Consider the following 8,063-nt stretch of genomic DNA (forward strand, 5'->3'; position numbering starts at 1 on the left):
CCTCTCCCCTCCCCTCCCCTTCCGGAACCTTCCCTTCCTGGAACCTGCCCTGCCCTGCCCTGCCCTGCCCTGAACTTCCCTGAACTTCCCTTCCCTGAACTTCCCAGAATCTTCCCTTCCCTTCCCGGAACCTTCCCGGAACCTTCCAGGACCCTTCCCTGAATTTCCCTTCCCTTCCCTGAACTTCTCTCAGAAGGAAGGTAAGTGAGACTTCAGTCCTTCACTTACAGCCTCTGTGTGCCTCAGTTCCCATACCAATTCAAAATTCCTTTTGTCTCCTTATCCTGCACACTGGAAAAAAATTATTTTCCAAGGCCTGCCTTTAAGGGTTGTGTCCTTCGTAGAGCTCAAAAATGTTGTAACATAAGTAAGGCTGGATGAAAAATTGGTGTGACACAAGTTTCCCCTTGTGCATGTGCATTTCCCAAAGAAAAGAAAGGCATTTATCCATTTGATCTTTAACTGAAGTTTTTTTAATTTTGGTTTGAAACGAGAGGATTTTTGCCAGGCTGTGAAAATCCATTAAGATGACCAGCAGATTCTGGTGATGTGTCTTAGTTGGTCCAAAATTTATTCTGACTTTCCAGACTAAAAGGTGATGGATGACCTTTGTCTTACCCATGGAAAGTTTTAGAGCAATCCCCCATGCTTTTCTTCCTGCAAAATATACCAAACATTATTTAAAGCTGCTAAGGAGATGAACAGTGTATTGGGACCATATTGCTCTCCTATCATCTGGCATAATGGTTTTCTTTTTGCCATTTAAGATTAAAACACATATGGAACTTGCTTTAATTTGTCACTTTTATTTTCTGAGTTGCTGAGTTCCAGCTTCAGCTGGGATGTCACATTAATTCTGTTTAAATCTTGGGGACCAAGCAGGTTGATTGGAGTTAACTGTGTTCTGTATAATGATTCTGAGCTTAAGCAGCGTTATCTCCAGCAAATGTCTTTTCTACAATAGTCATCTATGTGAAGCCTTGGAGCAATTCTTGGCTTTTTCACTCATATCACTTCACTATCAAAGCTGAAATGATTAATATTCACAGAAAAAAATAGATTTTCTCACAGCAAATCTTCCTTTCTATTTCTGTTTGGTGAGAACCAAGCTTGCTGCATACATTATACAGATCAGCTAGAACCAGTCTGAGAAGTGAGGATGTATATCTGTGGAAGTGATACAAATACATCACTGTGATTAGCAGAAAGGAATGGTAAACATGCCCACATTCCTAGCAGGCACACCTTTTTCACCCAGCTTTTTGCCCCGCTTCTCCTGTTACCTCTGTGGGTAATAAAATCAGGGATGGTGCCCTTGAACAGGCTGAATTTCTGTGGTGTGGAAAAAAAGGAATTGCACCCCTTTTGTCGCTGTGAGAGCAGCAGCCCCACATGATATTTTCTGATGGACAACAGCCACCAGGCTGCCACTCCAAGTGGGGATGACCACGGGGTGTCACCTTGTCCCAGGCATGAGCAGAACCAGCCAAGTCTCGTGAGGACCATGGCTGCCAAGAGCAGATGCTGACTGAATTTCTCCCTAGCCTTGAAAGTGCCCAGGGCTTCTAAAATGAAACCAGTTTCCTCCAAAACCAAGGTGTGCATCCAGGAGTTGGAGGTGCCTGTAAATTAAGAACAGGAACAAGGCAGCCAGAACTTAGCTCAGGTGCATGAGCTGGTTTCCAAAATCTGGTTTTAAAAGAGATGCTTGGAGTGGTTTCAGATCTTGTTGAAGTCAGCAGTGAACTGGTGAGGTGGACCTTAGGTGACATCCCAGGGGTCAGTGTTTCACAGGAGGAGAGGGTTCCCTTAAATCTTCTGTTGTGAAAAAGGTGACTGCTCACACATTTAATCAGGGCACACTGCAAAAGCAACCAAGCTCTTTCCTTTAGAAAATCCCTTTTTGTCCAACCATGTCAGCCTAAGGTCCATATCTACATATGAAGTGTTATATGTAGGTATAAATAGGCATTGATTTATCTATAGGTATCTCTGTATATATGTATATTTTTGTGTGTTTCCTCTTCAGGAGGTGAAACTCCTTTGTTTCTACGTAGGAACATCAGAGGAGACATCCTGCTGTGGCTTCCCATCAAAAAAGTGTTTGGTTTTGGGTGAGAACAGCCTGTAAGGCCATTTTTGAGTCTTCTCCAGCCACACTTTCAGCTTTGGGTGTGCTCCTGTCAATTAAAAGGAGGCCAGTAACAAGAAACAAAACAATCACTTTTACTGTTGCTAGCCTTCTTTAGCCTTTTTTTTTTCTTTTGTAGCAACACCATGAAGAGAACCCAGCAAGAATCTGACTTTTCTGTCGGTGAGCCAGCGAATAAACCTGAGCAGATAATGCAGACAAATACAAATCAATAAAAGCTGTGGTGAATAAAAAAGAGCATTCTGCGTGGGGTGGAATATGTCTTGCCAGAGCTCCAGAAAGACAATGGCCAAGGATGCCTTCCAAGACATCCCCATGCCTGGTGGATGAGGCAGGCTGAGCACTGGCATGTGCTCACTCAGAGGGCTAAAACTGAAGTGAGAAGCATTGATTTGCCCCTCTTTAGGGATTTCGTGTTCAGATCTCTCTCTTTGGGGCTGTGCAGGGGCAATGCCAGTGCCTCTGGAGGAGGCAGGATCTGGAGCAGGAGCAGCTCTTTCAGGAGAGCTCTGATGTGAACCACGGAGCCTGGACACAGAGCAAGGAGGATGCAGTTTGTTATTCCATGCTGGAAATACATGGAAAGCCTCTGCTGGCAGTGCTGGGTCTGCCAATGTGAGCCCAGAAAGAGCAGGCACATCACAAAGGTCACCAGACCACCCAGTATTGTGCAGAAAGATAATTTCTAAGATGTTTGGAGAGGTGAGGATGGGACTGGGAGAGATGCTGAAATTACTGCAAATGGGTGTCTGGCCTTTCCCGGTGCTGTGTGCCTCTGGCATGCCTGTGAGACAGTGAGGAGATGAAAATGCTCAGGAACAGATTCCCATCTTCAGTGAGGAGCTTCTCTTTTGGCTTTGGCAGCATATTGGCTATATTTGTTTGCTCCCCGAGGACTTTTTTTTAATTTTAAAAGGTGAACGAGAAATAAGCTTTTGCATCAGAAATTGTTTGAGTCTGTAACTTTTCTTTTGCTGTTTGTTCTGTGGCATAAAAGCAAAAGGTGTCTAATGGACTTTTAAAGGAAGTAATCATCTGGTGTACATCCTTAAAGCTTAAAGCTTTTATTGATATCTTTACATGTAGGTAAAAAATGCAGTAATAAAGTATTAATCTATTCTATTTTTTGCATCAATACAAAACAGCCGTTAATGCCATTATTAGACAAACTTCATAGCTATTATTTCTTAACCCTGCAATTGTGAAGGGGGAGAAAAATAGGAGGGGAAATTTGTACTGATGTAGCTATGGATGTTGTTTAACCATCCATCCCTCTTGTTATAATGGTTCCTGAACAAGATATTTTCATTCATTATAATGATGTCTTACTCCCCCTAATTTCTACTTAACCATTCAATTTTTTTAATTTTTTTTAAATCCAGGGACTAGCAGTTATGCTCCTGGCATATTTCCTGCACAGAAATAAAATCTGGCAGTCTGGTATGATTACAGACTGTGACCCTTTAGCAGTGCCTTCCCCATTTTTTCAGTGGGGCTGGCTGCTTCTCTTCTTTCTTCCTTCTCATATTCCTCTCCCCCTAGTTGAGGCCTCCATGCTCTCCCAACCTCTCTGTGGCTGCCTCTTCCCATAAAACACTTGTCCACCCTTAATGCATTTGCTCTCGTTGAAGTACATCCAGAAATAGCTTCCAGATGCTGTCATAGATGTCCATTTCATTATTTCTGGTGAAGGGATTTCACTTAAGCATAGCTTCACCAAGAAAAGCAGGAGTCTCTGCCTGGTCCACATCTGCTCATCTAGTTCATCTCTGCAATCATCTTGGCCAGCAGCACAGTTTTAGAAAAATCCAGCCTTTTCTTTTCTGTGTCCATGACAAACTTTTGGAAATGAGTGGATATGTTCCTAGGCACCCAAACTTCACAGTGCTTAGCAAGGTTATTTTCTAAAAGTAGTGCAGCCACTCTAATAAATTCTCTCAAAGGAGTGGCTGAACCTGTTCTTCATGTCAGAGCTCTTGAGGCTCTCCAGAGGGAGGTGTTTACTCATCCAGGAGGCTTTGATAGGGCTCTAAGTGTGGTAGGAGAGAGTCTTCAGTACATAAAGAGCCAGCTCAAAAATGTATTCAGAATCATCTGATCATGGGATGCCAGACTGGAAAAGGACCTCAAGGATCTTCTGATCCAGTCTTGGCAAAAGCAGGTTCTGGACAAGATGGCACTGTACCCTCTCCAGCTGAGTTGTGAAAGTGAGCAGTGTTGGGAAACCCACCACTTCCCTGGAGAGACAATTCCAATGGCTAATTGTTTTCATTGTGAGCAATTTTTCTCTTATGCCTAATTAGAATCTCCCCAGGAGCAAATTGCACCCATTACCCATTTTTCCATGTAACTCCTTGTAAAAAGGGAGCCTCCATCTCCCCTGTAAGTACTAGAAGTAAGTACTAGAACATGGTGATAGGTGCTCCCCATGGCCTCCTTTTCTGAATAAACCCAGTTCTCTCAACTTCTCCTCAGCTGGCAGCTTCCCAGCCCTTTGATCATCTCTGTGGCCCTTCTTTGGACCTTCTCCATCCGGTCCACTGTGGCTTTTTTTTTATGTAGCAGTGACCAAAACTGAACACAGTGTTCCAGATGTGGCCTGACAAGGGCTGATTAGAGTGGGATAATGACTTTGTTATCTGTGGCTGATGCAACTCACATCCTGTTGGTTGTCTGTGCTGCAGCAGCTCATTGTTCACTCTCATGGAGCTTGTTGTCTGCCAGGACCCCCAGGTCCTTTCCCACAGAGCAGGTTTATATTCCTATTACCTTTTTATTCCTGGATTGTATATTCCCAGGTGCAAGACTTGTCCTTGTCCTTATTGTGCTTCATAAGTTTCTTGTTATCCCACTCTTCCAGACCTTTCCAAGTCCATCTTCCAGGTCATTTATGAAGATATTAAACTCAGTTGTATAACCTTATTTCTCTGATAACTCACACTGCATTAACTGTGTGAAAATCTTTCACTCCTTGTCACTATTGAGCTCTAAAGATCAGGACACCAAAGGATGTGAGGCCCAGGAGAGGGAAGATGGAGAAATATGTCTTGTAGATCAATAACCAGACAAAATGGGAGGCCTGCCAGGTGAGTGAAAGGCACACATAGGTCACAGGGAGCTGAAGAAAAAGGCCTGAGAGCTGAGGGTGGAGAGCACAGCCTTAAACTGCAGCAATAGTCTTGATATCACCCAGCTCCATTTTCCTCCTCACTTTGGTGCTGCCTTGGTTTGGAACCTCTGTCTACAAAGGCCAACACAGGCTCAATCCCTCAAAGACCTGCTCTTTCTCATGGAAAATGCATGTGAACACCTCTTGACTCAGATGCCTCAGCCTGCACTTGAAGATTCCTCCTTCCACAGGTGATCTGTCATTCTTTCTGAAGAAAGGATGTTTTCCTGTCCTCCTGCAGTCCAAGGAGTTTTGCACTTCCCAGGGGCTTGTTTACTTTTAACGGATAATTGCACCTCTAGATATTCAAGGTCTCTGGGTCTGGTTTTGTGTGCAGTCTCAGTGGGGCTGTGTGGTCTGGAGGATGTTATGGCTGTGTTGTCTGCTACCTCTGTAGTGGTTTTGAATTGCTCCATTTATTTTTTCTCTCATTCACCTCTTACACTTGAAAAAAGGTGTCTTTTATTTTTATGCATCATTAATTATTGTATACACACACACACATATATATGTGTATATAAATATAAACACATCTTTGTTGTGTCTGCCCTGAGTCGTTGCTGTGGCTCTCTCTCATTTGCCTTCCACTCTCCTCTCATAATCACCTTGCTCTGTGTGCTTGTTGACAGTCCCTCTTTGGTTCCAGTGTCTCAAGAAGGGTGTCTGGAATGGGACACAGCTCTGGCACTGCATGCATGGTTTATTTCCCTCCGGCACTGGCTAGAACCCCTGTTTGGGCCCGCAGGATTTACAGCCTCTGGCAGGCAATGAATGTATCTGTTAGATTTTCCCTGAAGTAACATTTACTGATGTTTTTGGCAGGTGAGAAGGGACCCAGAAGACCCAGCAGGTGAGTGGTGTGAGCCCCTAAAAATGCTCTGGCTGCCGGGAGAGCCTCTCTGGGCACCTCACAAACATCAGGGGCCTGGTGAGCAGGGAGCAGTGCTGGTGTGTGGACAGCAAAACACGGGGACATGTCAGTGAGTCTTTCAGGGCCACATGTTCTTCACAGGCTGAGCACTGCTGGAGGCAGTTCAGGCTAGCTGGGGTTGAGCTGTGCTTTTAAAATCAGCCTTCAGTGCGCCTCGCTCTCCTCACAGGCTGTGGCATCCTCTGCTGAAAGCCCCCGAGGCTCTGCTGAGCTTGATGGACAATTCCTTTTCTTTCTTCCCCCTTTGTGCTCTCTCACACAGAGAAAATGCTTCTCTTCCAGGGAGAGGAGGGAGGGAGGGAGGGAGGGAGGGGAGGAAGGAGGGAGGGAAGGGAAGGAGGGTTTTCTTCTCGGCCTGGGATGCCTGCACCTCCACACTTCCAGCCCTGTCCTATGGCCAGGCTGGATCGCTGTTGGTATGGCAACGCTTCCCTGCACCAACCAAACCGTGAAAGGTGAGGGGAAAAATAATTATTCATCTCCATTTAGCTGATGGTGTACAGGCTCCCAGAGATCGGGATTTCTTAGAGGAATTTATGATGTGTATGTGTCCTGGTGGTGTTTTTGTTTAAGGTATCCACAATGGCTGGATCCCCCTCAGGAATCAAGGTGCAACCAGCGCTGATCTGAATCTTTAAGTGGCTTTGACAAACGTGCCCCAGAAAAATAAATAAATAAGTAAATAAATATACTGGGGCTTTCAGGAGACATTTGACATTGTTCTGGCCCTGCAGCCATTAAAGGGGCTGTCCCAGGTGAGCTGATCAAAGTCACAGAGGTTACCAGTGCAGAGGTGAGACTGAGACACATCTCTGGAATTTGAGCTAACTTCTGATGCTTTATTTGCTCTGATACCTGCTTTACAAATAAAACAAAGCACAATTTCTCATCCCAAGAGCTTCTCTGTGCTTGGGTGGACGGTTTGGGTCTTCTGAAATATCAACAGCAATTGGGAACAAACCCGTGCAAATGAAAGAAGATTGAATTTGCAAAGCCATCTGTGGAAAAGTAGAAGACAGTGGAGGACATCCTGCGTGTCCTGGATGTTGTCAATCTCCATGCCCAGTGGTTTAAGTACATTTGTGTGCTTTGAAAAAGGATTTCATATGCAGAAGCCTGTTGCCTTGACCTGAACTTAGCAAAGGGGCATCTTGAGGCATTGTCACATCTTGGGAATGTGGCCTAGCTTTGCATCATTTATGGAGTATGCATTATTCTGGGCTAATGTGAACGTAAGCCTTTGATCTCATGCCATTGCACCAAGCGAAATAGATGTTACTGTTGAATTCCTTCCTCTTTTATCATTCCTCAGTCAATAATACTACAGCTTACCATTCCTCCATCCCCCTCCTCCTTTGTGCAGCTTCTGGGGCTATGTTGCTTTTCCTTCTGGTTTTCAATCCTGCTGCATTCCCCACGCTTTCAAGACAGGTTTTATACAGGAAAAAGGAAAATACATTTCATAATGCAAACATGCCCTGCTCAGCACTTTCTGTTATCTTATTTATACACTGCAGTACGACTTTCTATGACCCAGTGATTATCATTTCCCAGAGCTATCATCACTTTAAAGCTACCTCTGGGTTGTGCTCCAGCAGATGGTACAACCCCACGAGCACTGTGAGAGCCTGGAAGGGAGGGGATGGGGCAAGTTGTGCTCACACAAACCAGGCTGCTGCCCCAACAGCCAGAAAACCTTTACCTTGCACTGCTTCTCATGCTGTTCAACTTCAGCCTGTGTTGTTGAGCCCTGTCAGGCTGTTAACCACCAGGGAAATCAAGGTGGCTGTTTTTCTTGGGTTTTGGGCCTG

The sequence above is a fragment of the Geospiza fortis genome, unplaced genomic scaffold, assembly GCF_000277835.1.
Source record: "Geospiza fortis unplaced genomic scaffold, GeoFor_1.0 scaffold208, whole genome shotgun sequence".
Lineage (NCBI taxonomy): Eukaryota > Metazoa > Chordata > Aves > Passeriformes > Thraupidae > Geospiza > Geospiza fortis.